Genomic DNA, 18,385 nt, shown 5'->3' with positions numbered 1-18,385 from the left:
CTTCTGATAGGGTTAGGTGGTACAGGAATGTGTATAGGGGGGCAAAGGTTTGTTGGATCATAATTTTTCATCTTGGACAGTCTCAAGAGATGCTGTTTTGGCCACCATGTGAGGCCAAACACCAGTCAGGGTGTTTAAGATAGAGGTACACTTTTTGGGTTGGGATTGACCTATGAGAACAGGATTGACCTATCCATTTTGTCCACCACTTCCATAAACTGCTGGGAAATAAAATCCATTTTATTAGTTGGTGCCTAGCACTCTGCGAGCATGTAATTTCAGGTCAAGAAAACATTCCCTGTGTGAGTATTAATCATCCAGCATCTTGGACCTTTCAAAATATACAGACAAAAGCAAACTGGACTGTAAAATTGTTATTAGTGCTAGAAACTCTTGGGGCAGAGGTGAGAGGCCTTAGCCTGATTCCTTTATGCCTCTGTCTAGCAGAGGAATGGGAATGAGAGGACTTGCTGGTGGCAATTTTTGTGTGCTCCCCTGAGGCTTTGATGGTTGCAACCAATAGTTTGCAGCAGTGGAACCGTGCTTCTTCTGAAACATTAATGGAATTCTTCTCTTTGAGTAAATGAACTACTTTAACCGATTAAAAATGCTGTTACAAAAAAAGAAACATCTTTTGAAGTGTTTATTCTTGGTATGTATGTATCACGGAATCTTTAAGTGTATTATCTCCACTTTGAAAGTAGTTCTGACACGTATGCAGTGTCAAACAAAGGCATTATGTATTTCCTATGAACCAAAACCGTGCTGCGCTGGAACATGAGGGCCTTTGGTTTTGTTACTGGTACTTTGAACTCTGTGTGTCAAAGCAAATTTCAGGGACCCAGTTTCGCACTGCTGAAATGGAAGTAAGAAGTGGTTGGTTTGCAGTATCATTGAAAAATATGGATTTGTTAGTGTGCAGTTGTGCCTTTTGCCATCTATTCTACTTGCAGGTTGTGGGAGAATGGACAAAATAATCTTGTTTTCTGCAGGACAAAGAGTAAATCTCTAGATGAGTGCTTTGCTCCCCACCAATGCTGGTCCCAAGATGCAACCTCAGAGTTTTTAAGCACTGTACTCCCAAACAGTGCCATTTCCATTTTCTGAACAATAATAATTCCCTGTAATGTTTGCCATGTTTTCAGGACATCCTACAATTAACCTAGGTGGCCCGTATGTACTTATAACCTCATCAAAGGTATGGGTAATACCGGGAAGCATCACTAGACAGAAGTAGGCTGCATGTATTGAACAGGTTGGTACCACAAATTAACAAAAATAACCTTACTCCATTATCACTGTTATATGTACAGTGGAAATCAACCATTTAAGACTTCCAAAAAGAGGACTGCATGTATTTGTCATTTATATTGGAATATTAACATAAGGCCCCAGTTAGGATTGAGTTGCTCTTAGTAGATTTCTTTTCAGTTGTGCAGTACCCTTTGTTGGGACTGTTTTTTGCCATCTGACATCATATACCTGAATAATGGGGGAAAATAATCCTTATTTTTGATCCTGACATTTCTAGGGTCTTATGAGATGATAGTGGGTCAATCTTTTCATGCTGCCAAAGTGTTTCTTGCAAACTAAAATCAGGACATCAGTCTGATGGTTGCTGCAGCACAACTGCAATATGGCCATTCTCTGTTAGAGAAACTGCTTTTGCTATTTTATTGTTTTCAAACCTTTGTGTTTGAAAGGTTTCAGAGTAACAAAGAGAAGCTGAAGAATAATTAGAAGACATCATCTTAATACAATAATCTCAGATAATTTGTATTATCTAAAGAAAACGTCAGGTTCTTTTATATAAAATCTCTTGCGTTTCCATTCAGACTTTTTCTTAGATCTGCTCTGTAAGTTGTGTAATATGGTTGACGTATTTAGTTGCTGATAGTAAAAAGCCTGTTGGCTGTAAAGAGTGTTTGAAGTGAAACATGCAATTAATACTGAATTTGCTCGGATAAGTGTTCCATTTCTTACAGAGATATTATTAAAGCTTCTGATATGATTCCTAATAATAGAGGAAGGTCTGTTAGCATATGGATTAGTGACTGAAACCAAGGTCTTAAAGGCCACCAAGGGAGTAGTAGAATCACTGTCTGAGCTTCTATTGTTGGATTTTAGCTATTAGTGTTTGAATTATTGAAAAAGGAGAGTACTAAAATAGCTGGTTTTTTGAAGTCTCTTACTGTAACATGTGCATTTTGTCTGCTTATTTAAACCCAAAACATACTTTCAATAAAAGCTATTGCTTTAAATACATGTAATTCAAATATATTAATCACTATAAATATATTCAGTTACTTCATAAAATAGTGCTCTCTGCAGCTTTAAGTTAATGGTGATATGTAGATAGCACATGTTATATTTTATCTTCCCTTAGAAGGCAAGAAAACAAACATTCCCAATAGCATCTTTCAATCAGTTTTTTGTGTTGTATTTTACTCTGCTAACATAAATCATAACAGATTGATTGGGTAAGAGTAATAGAGTGCTCCAAATGAAGTTATGCTGGCAAAATGCTTCCTGGTCCATTAATGCTATTTTCACTTTTACTTTGAGTTAACATCTAACTTAAATTTAATTCTGGATTTTCAGCTGGTGTCTAATTTTAATGTATGGGCAGGTGCTGTGGTCTGAACAGTAATGGGGTCTGACGACATGCTGTAAAACAAAGCTTTACTGAGGCAATAAGAGCAACAATGTGCCCATACAGCGGCTCACCTAATCACTGATAGCAAACACAGGGTCATAAGCGATGCCATGGCCTTGGCGAACTGCTGGGGACACTTGGTGTTCAGGTCATCTGGCAGCAGCAGCCAATTGTGCAAATACCTTTTGCATGCAGGTAGGAATTGCGCTGCCCCTTGGCTCCAGCAATGGCAGCATCATTGGAGAGAATTCTACCTTAGGTTAGTAATGTGGGCAGCATCCTAGCTATGCTGCCCGTGTCGAGCAGGGGACAGGGTGTTGGCAGTCTGTCTGCACTGCCGATGCTGGTCAAGGGGCAGGGTGTCAGGTGCAAGAAAACAGTTACTTGTGTGAACGTCTTTAGGTACTCTGCAACAAAACACTGCACTATTGGTGTGTGGATTGTGCAATTACTGTCCGTTCTGAAAATTATTCAAGGTTCTTGCTCAACTGAGGCAAGATAATTTCAGGGTTTGAGACAGCTGAAGATCCCCACCTGTGGCAGCAGCTGCAGAAGCAGCTAATGTAGGGGCTTTTTATATGTGAAATCCACTATTTTGAGCTCTTGTCCTTTTCTGATTGACTGCTTCAAACCTTTCTTCCTGCCTTTCTCATGGTCGCTGTGCCCTCAACTCCACTCACACTTCTCATTGACTCTTCTCCACATTTTTCCCTTTTTCTTTCTATTTCACATAAACCTTCCCAGGAATACCCAGCAAAGCAAATGATCGATCAAAAAATTAATCCAACTAACATGTTTACAGTCATCACATTGTTTATTCTGCATGTGCATTATACATATCTCCCCTGAGCCTGATCTAGCTTGTGAACTCCTTGGGGTAGGACCTGGACACTAGTTCTCTGAAGCTACACAACGTCTAACACAGTAAGATCAGGTGTGGTTGGTCCTTACACCAATAAAATGAATGTGAGTAATAGAGTGCGTCTTCCAGAAAAGCATCTAGTTTCAGTCTCAAGATGTCTAGGGAGAGAATGCTATCTTTTTCGTGATTTGTTTCAATGGCTGAAAGGGAAGAAAGTTATCTCATTCCTGATTTGAGTTCCTTTGTCTATTTTATAATACCCAGCTGTGATAAGATTTACATGGTCCTGTGCTATTCTCGGGAAATTCTGATCAACTGGCATGAAGTCAGGTTTCTAACTGCTATAGCCTCCTACTCTGGGGTGGCTTTATTGCCCTTAAAAATCAGAACTGGAAGGAAAAATGCAGAGCTTACTAATTAAGCAGAGTGCAATGATTTGCATATAATAGGCAGATGCATGTGGTTGGCAGTATATCTTATTCCCCTTGCTACCCAGCTGACTTTTGTTTCTTTCAGCAGTGCCATACTGGGTTGAGTTTTCCTTTGCTTATGTTAATCTGCAGCTGAACAAATAGTTGTGCCCTTCTTAAAGTGTGTCCATTCATAGAATCATAGAATGTTTTGGGTTGGAAGGGACCCCTAGAGGTCATCTAGTCCAACCCCATTCGCTAGATGACTGTGAGTATTGTTCACTCCAAGTAAAGGAATCATCCTGAATAGTATTATAATAAGTAAAAAGGGAAAAAAAAAATGCAATGGTATTGAGGATTCAGTAACGAGGTCAAAGTACATACAACAAATTTAGGCTCCTGCATTTGATTTGTAATTAGTTTGTTAGACTTCCATATAAGGCAAATTGTTGTTATCCAGCCATGAACTTTATATTTTAAGAGGGAGTAAGAGCTTCACCAGTTCTCCAGGAAAATTGGAATTGAGTCAAATTTTACATTATGATGGGGACTTAGGCCAAATGCATGTGTGTCGCTGCTTGGGCAAAATTTGTTTCCGTAGTGCATCTGAAGAGGGTAAGAGAGATTTTTATGGCTCCTAAAGTAGCCTGGATGGATAATTGCCTCTTGTGTGTTCTCCAGGAAAAAAAAACAAAACAAACCAACAGTGGCCATAAGGTCACTGTTAATGTCCTTTGAGACATTGAAGTTCCCGTAATGTTTTTTTTCTTTATTTCTTTCTTACTGAGCCCAGAGAACATTTTCATGTTGATGAGTTTTAAAAATGATTAGGAAAGACTTTTCAGTCACTCTTACCCCTCTGTAAAGAGTCTCCTTGAAACAAAATGACCTTTCTGTTTTTCAGAGTCTTTTGAAGATTTTTCAGTGTAATTCAGGCTGATAAGGATCTTTGCGTCGCCTGTTTGGCAAGGGGGCGAGTGTTTCTTTGTCCAATGCTAACCTTCCTTCTCTACTCATTATCTCTGGCGAGGGCTATTTTAATTGAAGTCAGCCTTTCTGAAAGATATCTCCAACCCAGTTTGTTATTGATTTTGAAAGATCTGACCTGTTAAAATTTCCTTGCCAAGGAGTTAACCTTCTTACCTGAAGGTGAATTAAAATAGAGAATGACATTTCTAATTTCCTGAGTGATGTAGCCAAAGGAGCTGTGCTAAAGTGATATAATGTTAACTCAGTCTTTTAAAAGGATAAGATTTATTATTTAGCTTGATGAGCCTTCTTGGACTGTGCAACAATAGATCCTCACTCAGGTGCAGTTGCTTTCTGGAATGGCTTTTAATTGAATATTATTATATCACAGAGACGCTCTCAAATTTCTCTGTCTCTCTCAAAGTTCTGTTGTAAAGTTACACCCAGGAATTGGGGTCTAATCAATCATTAGCAAAATTGGTAAGTGGTAAGTTAAGTAAACTATTTAGCCACCTAGACATTTGATTGACTGGACATCACAGCGTCATTTCAGCAGTTTGATGGGCCCTGCAGCCACTTTTTTCAAATACAACTTCCTAATTCCAGCTACAGTGGCTTCTTAGTAAGCACTTAGCAGTGTCCTAAAAAGTGTCCTGGTGTGACTGGCTGTAAATGATCGTGCCCAGGTTCAGATATATAGATCTCTCACAATACTTATTTTCTCCTTTAAATCAAACTTGCACATGGACTGTTCCTTCACCATGTAGACAATAAACTTCATGTTTATCTAATATTTTGAAGTAGTGGGAGGAAGAATTTTAAGAATGAATGTATGTATATAAGTAGACGTTGTTCAATGAAGCTTGATTTAACGCTTGTGGTAATCCATAAAGAGTGCATTATAAAGTCTTCTCAGTGTGTAATTTTAGCTTTCATAATAAATTGTTCTTCCTGTCAGTTTTCTGATACAGAATCTCTGGCATGGAATTAAATAGCCAGTTCTGGAAAGGTACAGACTTTATACTAAATTCTATAATTCATGAACCCAAAACCTTAACAAAAACCTTAAAAAATAACTTTTTGTTACTGTCTACTTTCTGTATATAGCTACTCATGAATACATAATATCTGTTAGTCTTTATATAGTGATTTAAACTTTGGCATAGTGAAGTTTGGAAAACTGAAATTCTAGAAAATACATAACCAAATACTTCCTATGTGACTTCTGTGTTTGCTATTGATATGTCTGTATTCCGCAGAATCACAGAATGGGTGAGGTTGGAAGGGACCACTGGAGGTCACCTTGTCCAACCCTCCTGTTCAAGCAGGGCCACCTAGAGCCCTGGACCATGTCCAGACAGCTTTTGAATATCTCCAAGGATGGAGACTCCATGTTGTCTCTGGGCAACCAGTACTGGTGCTCAGTCACTCTCACAGTAAAAAAAGTGCTCCCTGATATTTGGAGGGAACTCCCTGGGTTTCGATTTGTACCTATTGCCTCTGGTCCTGTCACTGGGCACCACTGAAAAAAGGCTGGCTCTGTCCTCTTTGCACCGTTCCTTCAGGTATTTGTACACATGGATGAGATTCCCCCTGAGTCTTCTCTTATCTTCCCTTCTATATTTATGTTAGAAATTATATTCTGTCTGTAATGCTTTGTGTTCATATTTTGGGGAAAATTAAATATTGAAAAGTTTTACCTCAGAGGTTGATAAAATGATCCTTAAGTTTCTGCTGACAATGAGAATTTGGTGACAGTCAAGACCAGATTTAAACCATTGTTTGCAAGGTATAATGGGTGCATTTAAATATCCTACAGTAATGTGAATTTTACTTCAGCATTTACATGCCTTTTGCAGAAGTATACTTGGTAGAGGAAGTACTTTCGGGTTTATCATCTCTACTGGATAGGCTTTTAGAATTGTGGCTGGCTTTCTGAAAGAGCAGAAACCAAAGGTTTATTTCCTTCCTCCCTTTACATATTTTAATAGCATAAACAAGTGACACCTTGCTCTGTCTTACCATGTTTTACTTTATGCTGAGCTCTCTGGAAGAATTTATCTTTCCTGTAGAGGTGTTTTTTTATCTACACAAGAATTCTGTTAGACCTACATGTTGCCAGGATTTCTTTCATATAATTTCTAATTTATTTTTTTCAAAAGTTTAACCTAAAAGAATTGGATCAGTAAATACCTGATTTAATACCACATGATGCATATTCTGTCATATTTTCCTTTCTAGAGGCTTTCACAATGTCTGACAAAATTAAAGGTTTACAATTTTCTTGAAGGCTGAATGAGGACCTGCTTAGAGGAGAATAGAAGGAAATCTGATGTCTTTGAGGACACGAAAATAGCAGTGTCATAAAATCATTCAGTGGCATTCCCTACTGCTGAACTTTGACACTTTAGCACAGTTTCCAAAGCAGCAGCACATTAATAGAAAAGACAAAAATTCATTTCTAGTGTTTGCCTTTCTGAAGAGGAACATGCAGTTTGCCCCAATACCATGTTCCTTCCTCAGCCTTGTAGCTTTGCATGTTTGAAGTCCCCTAATTCCTTCTCCACCCCTCACTTTCTCTTGACTGGGAGGTTTGCTTATGTAAAAACCGAATAAATCCTTCCAAATCTACAGAAGGTGATACTAAAAAACCCCCGCTATTTAGGGATTCTTCTGTCAAGATAAAAGAGTAAAGGAGGTGTTGTTTCCTGGTAGCATCTACTAAAAAGTTCTGTTATTCCTTCTTATGATGTGACCTTTGTGAAGTAACTTTAGAAACCAAAGGTAATACTAGCAATGGAAAGGTAAATGGGTTTTGTTCTAGAACAGCAGACTAATGCAGAGGTCGGTTCCTGTCTGTTTCTTTGATGGGTGAGAGGAATTTTAAGAAATCTAGAGATTTCTCATATGAGAGTATTCTTGTGATGCCCTCCTTAAAATACTTGAATACTTTTAAATGTTTGCAATAGTGGTTCATTGCATTTTTAATAGGACATCTTGAGTTCTCATGATAGATCAGTGTGATAATACCAGATAAAATCCATGTATTTTTAAGAGGTCCCTGCTGTGATTAATGGGGAGTTCTGTTTAAAAGCCAAAGTTATGATGTGGTCTGAGATACTGAAATGACTGCCTCCATTAATATTTCATAGAAGTTATTACTTTTTTCTAAAACAAAAATGGAAAAAAAACTATTTACACAAAAGGTTTTGTTACATATATTTCCAACATCACAAAACCAGACAAAACCGCTTATGTTAATATAATTGTGCAACATATTTGCCAGATGGAAGTAAGTAATAGTCAGTTATTTATCTCAGTTATGCCTGGAATTAAAATGATTGATAACAGAGTGCTCAGAAGAAGACATTACTTATTTTGCATACATTGAAGTGACAGGTTTCATATGGTCCTGACAAGATTTCTTCAAAACTAATACAGATCTATCCTTGTCTGATACATGGCAGCACCTGTATTTTGAGTACATCCACAGCGTTTAGTTGGCTTTCCTTCCCATAATTTTAAGAGCTATTCTATATAATGAAAGCACCACAATTTTAGGGGAAAGTTGCCATTTAAAAATTGAAAATGGGTTTCACAGGAATTTGGCAAACTGTAGATGATAATGAATAATAAATGAACAGAGGATATGCTTGTGAGAATGTATCTCAGCAAGACATAAAGTCATAGTGCACTTCAAAAGATTTACAACTGGATTGTTATTTCAGTCCAACACATAGGCAATTTAAATAATGAAATATTTAAAATTAAATAAAAATATATAGAATTGCCCCTTTATGTAATGCTCTGCACTTATAAGACACAATTCTATGAAAATCTCCTTGCTTCAGTGAATTTATAGGAAAAACAAAATGATGAAAGGTCCAGAACAGTATCTAAGTGGTATTCATCAAGTTCAGGTCTCCTGTTTTATTTTATTCCATTAGTGACAAAGAAAACAACTGTAAGGAATCCAGAGATGTCAGAAACCTCCCTATTTGATCCTTGAATATCTCTATTAGCTATCTTGTGGCCAAGGAGGCAGAGGGAAGACACAGATGAGAAGTATGCATGCTGTGCTCTATGAATAAGATTTCTGTCAGGAGTAAGAAAAAGCAGCAACTTATCGTCTGGGCTTCTCGCTTCTTTATTAAAACACACCTTTCAATGCCACTGGCATTTAGGGCGAAACTCAAGGGAAAGATGTTGAGTAAACCGTGTGCTTTCAGAGAGAAAATGACAGAACATGTATTCTTACTTCTGTTTACTTCTTGCACACCGTTTTTCATCAATACATCTAAATGGGCTTTAAAAATCCATATCGTTGTCCCTGCCTTATACAGAAGAAGCTGAAGTGCAAGGAGACAGAGATGGTGTAAGTAGATCACCCTGCAGGCTAGGAGTAGGGCTGAGAGTACAACCTAAATCTCTTTCTGACGTCATGCAACTAAATTGAAGTGCTTTCTTCTAACCAACTTCCTGCTACTTTGTCTGACATATCTTGCGGGAAGTCTGACCCTTTAAAAAAAAAATCAGTGTGCAAAGATACTGCATTTAATTTCTGATGCCTGGTTCTAGCAGTCCAGTTGAAAAGTTGTAGCCAGTCTTCAAAAAGCTGTAGCAGTAAATTTCTTCATATCTCAGTGAAGGAGGTTTTTGACTTGTTTGCCCTTGGCTAATGTAAGCAGAGACTGGGATTACAAACCACTGGGCTGGCACAAGCATGATGGCCTGTGTTTGACGGATGTACCCCGTGGTCGCGGCAGCCTCGCAACTAGCACTTCTGGCCATCAGCACCACAGCAGGAGGCTATGATGAACAAGGGAAAGAAATAAAAGGGCAGAAAATGAGAGGCAGAAAAATAAAAGCATTCACTTGGTCATGATGCTAATTGAAACAGAAGTATTTTGTCTTCTCTTTTTAATATATCAGCCTGCATGTACTGAAGAAAATCACATTTAACAAACTGAATTGAAAAATTATTTATGATAGCAGCAAAAGTGAGCTGATTTGAAGTCCCTATAATCTGTTCAGGGTGGCTGATTACCATGAGATTGCACAAGACTGCACAGAAATAATCTCTCCTAATAGTACCAAGAAATTGGTGCTGCAGCCAAGTGTCGTGGCAAGGTCTAGCAGTGCTTTTTCAGTTGATCTTATTGGGGTTCGCTCTGATGAAAAGTGAAGGGCAAGCCACAGTTGTTTGAAGTAGTGCAAAAATCTTCATTTCCATGTATAGTCACTGAGAGTAGTACTAGCAATGAGATTTTCAGGTTAAGTGAGATGTTCTCTTAGCAGTGTTTCAGTTAAAATCTGCTTTGAGATTGTGAGTCCATTGAACGTAAAATGCTAACGGAGAGAAAACAGTGAATCTTGGTTCAAAACCAAGGGGAAGACCTCATCTTAATCTATATAAATCAAATCCTCTTCTTTAATAGGCAGTGGATCCTGAATTGGTTTTCTCAATAATCTGTCCCTTAAAATCAGATTCTGATGCAGACAGAGCTGTAAAAACCTATAGGGACACAGATAAGAATAATATGTGGTGATGTTATTGTTGCTCATATAATTATAGAGCTTTCATTGTAAAATGTTAATATTTACTCATGATCACAGCCTGTATAATAACTGGAAGTAACTATGCATTTCATAGATATGCTCATAATTGGCTCTGCTGTTCGTGGGACTGGTTTTTGTTTTGTTTTTCCTTGCCCACTGCATAAGAAAAAACAGGTCCGTGCCCTGTGTTTTCTATCATTAATTTCTGGTAGCCTTGCACAGGGAAAAAAGAACAGCAAACTTAGGAGTTTCTAATATGATCTCTAAAACTGATCTTCTTTAGAAAGCAATTGAAGAACACGTGGATGTTTTTTATCTGATGTCCATGTATAAGTGTTAGTTATATTAGAAGGGTTGTACCAACGCGTCCACTGCAGTGTGTGAGCTGGAAGTCGTGGGAAGCTGGGAGGGTACCAGGGAAGGCACTGTATATGCTCACCATATTGCAATACCTGTTTCGTTGCGGTAGGAGATGGGTCCTGGGGTGGGTAAGTCTTTGGTCTGACTCAGTATAGCTGTCTCACACAGGAAATGCGGAGCAGCTTTCAACTGTTAGTAATCTGAAAAAACCAAAACAGGCGTGTGTAGGAGAGATACAAGCAAAGGTTAATAAAGCCTTTCATCCAACTTACAAAGCCTGCAAGAGTGTTTGCTATGTATGGGAATCATCATTTTGTCAGGAGAGCGTTATCTGGCTTTTCAGCCAGCAGCGTGACTAGGGAGAAAACATAAGGAGAGCAGCGTGAGGAATACGTTTGTATGGTTTTAACATTGCCTCTAATAGAACTAAGAAATGTTCATGAACCAGCTATATATGTAAACAGACTGTGGGCTGGAAGAAACTGTATTCAGTATCTTAGAATATCAGAAGTATTTATTACATGACTAGAGGCTGAAAGCAATGTAATTGCTTTGGAGAACACAGAAGCTCTATTTCTCTTTAAAGCATGCTGCTTCAATTAAGTATTCCTTTCGTGTATTCATTCAATATTCATTTTGGCTGCTGCTGCTATACTATGTAAAGGAAAAATGAATAGTTAGAGAAACTCATGCTGAAAAAAAAAAAGGTTTGGAGGAAGAACTGTTTTAAAACTGAATACTGTTTTGAGAGGGTTTTGAGAATTAGCTTAAGTTTCTAATAAGCCTAAAGGAAAGGATTTGATTACAGGTTATGACAACACCACAAAGCCAGATAGTTCTGCACTGTGAGCTGTCAGCCTTTCATGTTTGCATATGTGCTAGCATATACTTCAGATAATCATGTTGCACCACTACTGCGAGCCGGAGACTCTTGATAGCTTCGGCGTAGATAGCGATTTTCAGGGTGTTATGCTGCTGTACATTCAAATTACCTTGGGAAGAAATGTGGTATGAAAAGTGTGAGCCCTGATGCAGTTTATTTAAAAATTTGAATCCTCACAGCCAGAGCAAAAAAATAAATATTAAACAGTGACAAGTATAAGGAGGTGGTTGGGTTTTATTTTTTTTTAAGTGTTGAATTAGGTTTTCAGACCTTACTGTCTGGGGGATGAAGAGCTAGCATTACATTAAATGAAAGCAAACATTTTTGAGACCATTTTGTTTCTTTATGTATTTTTTTTTGTACTGTAGAAATAGATGCTTTTTACCCTCTCCATGTTGATAACAGATGAAAAAAAAATTCAGTATCTGTTATAATTATCACAATATTAAGGCAAAAAAAAAAGTGCAAAGCAGACAAAAACCCCTCTACCAAGTGAAATGTGATGTTAAAACTACCATGAATTACAGCAAAGGAGGCCACTGCACCAACACTGGGAAAACATGTTAAATTAATTTTTTTTTTTCTTATGGAGCACACAACCTTGTTTTATTCATAGCAGTTTTCTAATATACAAAAGGAGTACTTGCTGGAGGAAAATAAGTTCCTCTGGTTCCAGTAGTTTGTGAGGTTCTGGTGTGAAAATGCTCAGTTAGGGAAACACTGAATAAGCGTTATGCTTTTTGTGATGTTGATGTCAGAATTTAAACTGGTATGGCTAGTCTTAGGTTTATTTCATGTGTGTTACATTCATGATTTTAAGAGAAAATGGAAAACAGATGGATAATGTTAATTACCATGCCATTAATAGTATGAGGAACATGTGGGAGTGTATTTTCCCAATGGATATTAATAGGGGAAAAATAAAGGAGCCCACACTTATGAATTGTCTTAATAATTATGTGCACATCCAGAAAGATATCTAAGTGGCTGATTTTTATATACTTTCAAGTTTGCCTTTATCCTGTTGTTTGAAAGTGCCTTGGAAAGGTGGGGAAATAATGTGAAATTCGTAGGTTAGAATCATAGAATCGTTAGGTCGGAAAAGACCTTTAAGATCATCAAGTCATCTACATCACTGGTTTTTAATGTTAATTTTTATATTTCCTTGTTAATTTGAGAAATGTGAACAACTTATTCTTCAGATTCTGAAATTACTTGAATTGCAGTGTAGCTTGCACTCTCCCTTATGCTATCAGGAAATAAGTTGACCTAGGATTCAAAACATTTGTAGGCATTATCTTCCTCTGAATCACAGGTGTTATGTTTTATTATGCTGAGATTCCTTTCCCTTTTTATCTCTCTTCCATATCCTGAATCCATTTTCTTTGACGCAGACACTGCCTTGCACGTTCTTTTCAACCTCTGAAAGAGCAGCCAAGAAAGACAAAAGCATTCGCTAGAAATGACGGGCAAGATGATCCATAGCACTCCTGGAGGGGAGAGTTTGCTGGCAAACAGCAGACAGCAAGTTGTACAGCACCCAGGGAGTCCCGCCATGGGTGGGAAAGAGGCAAAAAGAAAGGTTTTGTCTATCAATGATCTTCTGCTGTGTTGGCACTCCCGATAGTATAAATTACAGAATCTGTCTCTCCAAATGTGGCCAGCTTGTTGTGTTGGCAGCATCTCAAGTTCTATATTAAAAAAAAAAAAAAAAACAAACCCAAAAGCTATCAGTAATTCATCTAGAATTATGGCATTTTGCTGTATTCCTTCTTCCCAGCGTAATAGGCGATGTGCCTGTATCAGGGAGACTCTGTTTCCTGTTTAGGCTTTCACAGTTTGCTACTGCTGCCGCAGCGGAGTATTTTTTTTTTCCTTTGCTGCCATAATCGTGTAAAGCAAATACAGATACTATAGGTATACCATACCAAGTTACAGACATGCTTATCGTACTTTAATTTAGCCAAGCAAATCTGCAAGTGATTTTGGTGACAGCTCTGAGGCTGCTATATTCTCGGTGGCCTGCTGTTCATCCTGCTCCTTGACCAACTCCGCTATGGGGAGCTACAGTTTGCATTCACTGTCATCCCCCGAGTCCTTCAAAGACTTCTTGATCTGTGTCTTTTTGAACTGTCTCAGGATTTACTGCTTAGGCTTGAACTGTATCTTGTAATACTGGTGTCTTTCTGACTCTCAGCCCTGTATCACCCACTTAACTTTCTTGACCCTCATCACAACCTTCTCAGGATACAAGGAAATTTGAGGTCTCCAATATTGGGTGAGGTTAGCTTGTTTCTGAACTTAGGAAAAGTAGATTTCTGCTAATCAGTCTCTCAATAGTCTCTTTAAATACAATCCTCTCAAAACACTGAAAACTAAGCTGCTCATTGTCTTGTGCAGTCCGAGCCTCTCCCTCTGGCATTAAACTGTTAATGCTACTTACAGGCACCAAACCAGTAACACAAAATGGGTCAAAACCTTTCAGTTCTCACTGAAAGTACAGCAGCATTCAGGTGAAATCAGTGGTGCAATCCACATTTGTTAAAAATGGGAGTAGAATCTTGCTCAATGTTTTAAGAGATGTTTCGAATTTTATGTTTGGGAGTAGTTGGGGACCTTGTTTTGCCTATTTTTTTTTTTTTTTTATTTGTATGTGGAGAAAAGCTCAAGGGATTTTCACATAGCCTTATTTGCCCTTGATCAAAGTTCAAAATAAGTTTTTTCTTCTTCAAATAGTGATAACTTTAATACCTGAAATGATATCAACATAAAAGATATTAAATACTACGATAGCTTACTTTGTTCTCAGTTAGCTGCAAAGCTATCAGCATTTTGTCTTGATTTTTTGGCTCTGTTGTGATCACTCCCTGAAACTTCAGAATAAACTTGCAGTAATGGTTAATTCACTTACTTTCCTGCTCCCTAACAAAAATAAATGTTAATCCTCCAGAAGCTTAGAGGGAATCTTAATATTGTATTTTACAGTAATCTCTTTAGAAGACAAAGAATTACAGATGACATTTTAAACTCACTAAGACTTCAGTGACACCTCCCAACAACAAAAAAGGAGCAAGCTTCCTATTTATTTCTGTAATTGCCATTTGTAATACGCTGATTAAACAAAAAGCAGATAAATGATGGTATTTTCATGAGACAAGTACAGCTCGCTGCAGGTAGGCTATGACTCGCTTATCTAAATACGTTTAAATCAAAATGAGAGGAAAAACTACTTTGTATTCACAGCAGCAGCTTTTTTTTCCCCAGTGCAAAAGGGTTTGAGCACACATACATCCCACTGCCCGGGCGTAACTGGATCAGTGCACAGCAGGGAAAGCAGAGTGTCTGCGTGAAGACTGCTTCGGTGGGAAAGAGGGAACCTAAAGAATATTCATAAAGAGCAAATTAAAACATCATATGAGGCCTTGATTAGGCTCGACAGCTTTCCTAAAGACTTTCTGTTGTTGTTACTAGTGCTTAACATCAGCTGAGGATTTGTGAAAGTGCAGCCACCCCCCACCTCTTGCAGCCTTTAAGCGATGGTAGTGGATGAGACTCTTTACATTGCGCTCTGCTGATCTTTTTCATTGCCGAGTTGCACGTCTATGTTACCCTAGTTTCTGCGAGATTAATTTTATCCCAAAAATTCACCTTTACAGATGTTGTGGTAAATGTACTGCCCACAATGATACAATTTAATATAAAAAACGTTGCAGGTGATCTGTATGTGGTTTTCTCATACTTCTAAGGATCATCCAAAGCCTCTGCCCTCACTGTTTTTTCATCATGTATCTTCAATGATGTCTTGATCAGCAGGCAAAGAAATAATAAGTGTGTGCTGGGTGCTTTCTCTTCAATCTGTGGCAATGAGGAAAAAAAATTGACAGTGGATTAGGACTACTTTGGGATCTTCCAGAACCCCAAAGAGAAATGTGGCTAATTGTGAAGAGTGATACAGATTATGCTTTTTTATTCCTGATTGGCATTACATTTATTGAAAAAGTAGTTGGTTGAGCCATCTACAAAGATGGGGGAGATAGCATAGAAAAGAGGGAAAGTTTGAGAGAGTGGGGGGTATGGCAGGGAGTAGGTGGCTGGACTGCAGGGGGAGAGGGATTTTGAGAGGCCAGAGAGCACAGAGCAGAGTTTGCTTCCACTCAGAAAATCACTGTAGGGGTGAGAAACACAAAGTCACCATGGAGGCTCAGTGGGCAGGGAAAGAATTGTGTATAACTCATATTTCTGTTTTATTGTTTTTGCTTTCAGGTTTCTTTCATTAACACACACTGTTGTGGTTTACCCCAGCCAGCAACTAAGCTCCACACAGCCTCTTGCTCTCTTCCCCACAGTGGGATGGGGGAGAGAATCGGCAGAGTAAAAATGAGAAAACTAGTGGGTTGAGATAAAGACAGGTTAATAGGTAAAGCAAGAGCCACCCGTACAAGCAAAGCAAGGAATTAATTCACTGCTTCCCATGGGCAGGCAGGTGCTCAGCCATCCCCAAGAAAGCAGGGCTCCATCACACGTAATGATTCTTTGGGAAGACAAATGCTATCACTCTGAATGTCCCCTCCTTCCCCCAGTGTATATTCTGAGTGTGATGTCATATGGTGTGGAACATCCCTTTGGGCATTTGGGGTCAGCTGTCCTGGCTGTGCCCCCTCCCAGCCTCTTGTGCACCTGGCAGAGCAGGGGAAACTGCAAAGTCCCTGACAAGTCAAGGCACTGCTTAGCAACAACCAAAACCTCAGTGTGTTATCAGCATTCTTCTAGTACTGAATCCAAAACATAGCACTATACCAGCTACTAGGAAGAAAATTAACTCTGTCCCAGCCAAAACCAGGACACACACACACATGCACACAGTTCTAAGTTTCTGTGCAAATGAAATTTATTTTGGTCAAGTGTGGAAGCCCTTTAGCCTTTTGAGGGAGCTCACTAAGGAGAAAGCCTAAACAGATCCCTGCCCCAAAGCTGTGGCTCACTTTAGGGCCCTGTCATAGTCATATAAAGAAGTGTGCAGTAGAGTGAAAATTTAAGCTTTTGGAGTACTTGAACTGAAAAATCAACTTAATGTAGATAGGGGAGAGGGTCAGATACATTACTGATAGCTCTGTGTCAACAACTGCGTGAACCTAGAGGTGCTGAGAAGTAGTTTGCACAAAGGTTCATGTAAATGTGGTTGGTTTGATATGCTCTGGCAATATGCTTTTATAAATTGCATACTACTAATGCATGAGCCTATCTGTGCACCTCATCGCTATTTTGGATCCAGTTCTAAAATCAACATTCTTGTAATCTAATAAAAAAGCTTCTTTTTTCCCAATCATCACATGTACAAATTTTTTTTTAATATATTTACATTACCAAAGGCAGTAGTTAGTGCATTGAGGCTGAGATTTTTATCATTTGCATTAGTATAAATATGTCAATTAATTGGATTGAAGATACTTAGATGTATCTCTTTTTTTTAGGTATAATGTGATTTTTGGGTACAATGTGGGTTCTTGGATTGGAAATTTGGTAGAATCCCAAATGGGCAAACTCTTTGTATAGAGTACAGTAAAGACCTAATCCTTAAAAAGAGGGTTTCTTCACTGAACACTTGTAGTATACACAAGGTGCAGTGATCTGATAAGACAGAAATTTGTAGTTTGCAAGATGAATGATTTAGCTTTATTTTAATTGCTACTATTTTAGTACTTCTGCTTTAGTTGCAGAGTTTCTGCAGTTTTTATTCTTTTTAACTTGGCAAGTGTTCAAAGTGGTGTTCTGGGGAAGTGATATCTCTTAACTCAGTGTAAATAGACTTAAATTAAATACAACAATGATTATGTCATTTGTGGAGGGCTGGTTAAAGATAAAGTAGGGTAATCATACTGAAATGGAAAACTGAAATGTATTTGTTTTTAATGTACACTTATTTTTCTGTATAGCTAGCTAAACCTTGGAAACCCTAATTCAAACTTAATCTGCAAAAAATAGGGGGCAGTTTCCATGGGCTGAATTGGTCTCTGCCAGCTGGCATGGCTTTTGAGTGCTAATGCTCAGGATTTTAGAACTACAAACAAACTGTTCAGCCACTGTGTCTGCTTACAAAAGCGGCAATGAGGAGCAGAGGCCAAGTGTATAGCCCATCATCAGCCCGTTCCCAAACCGCTACTGAAGTTAATGTTGGGTGAACAGCTGGAAATTATGTTGAAGTCAATGAGAGTTTTAAAGCTCATGAGAATCAGTAATAAGACGTGGCTTCATATTCCTTCCAGTCATTCAATAGGAAAGTGTAAATAATTTGTACCTGCGATAGTTCGTTTAATTTAGCCTTGCACAGTACCAGAATTATTCTGTTAAACTGCTTTGGAAATAAAAAGGCTCAGCCCAGCATCTCCCACAACTTTACTTACACAAATAGTCTTGTTACTGGGGTCGTTCAGACGAATGAGGATTGAGTGGCTCGGCCCCACTTTCTTAGTGGAACATGAGCAGTCCTCAGTCAGAGAAAATGTCTTCTGTGTGACCAACTGTCTCCAGATAGACATCTTTTCTTTGGGAAATTGTTACAGGTTTCTTTTGGCACTGCTCATTCTTTTTCTCTTTCATAGTAAGTTAATGTACAGTGTGTATGACGGGAGGTCTTAAAAATGAAACATATGGGATTTTTACCCTCTGGTTTGTGAATTTTGTGAGTT

General features: G+C 38.4%; 1 protein-coding gene across 1 annotated transcript in view; it reads left to right on the top strand.

Annotated features, from left to right (window-relative positions):
* THSD7A (thrombospondin type 1 domain containing 7A) overlaps nucleotides 1-18,385 on the top strand; it is a 197,281-nt gene that overhangs the window by 56,520 nt on the left and 122,376 nt on the right. The window lies entirely within an intron of this gene.

This window comes from Egretta garzetta, unplaced genomic scaffold (assembly GCF_000687185.1).
Source record: "Egretta garzetta isolate BGI_Z169 unplaced genomic scaffold, ASM68718v1 scaffold30, whole genome shotgun sequence".
NCBI lineage: Eukaryota > Metazoa > Chordata > Aves > Pelecaniformes > Ardeidae > Egretta > Egretta garzetta.
This window is presented reverse-complemented; position numbering and strand designations above follow the sequence as displayed.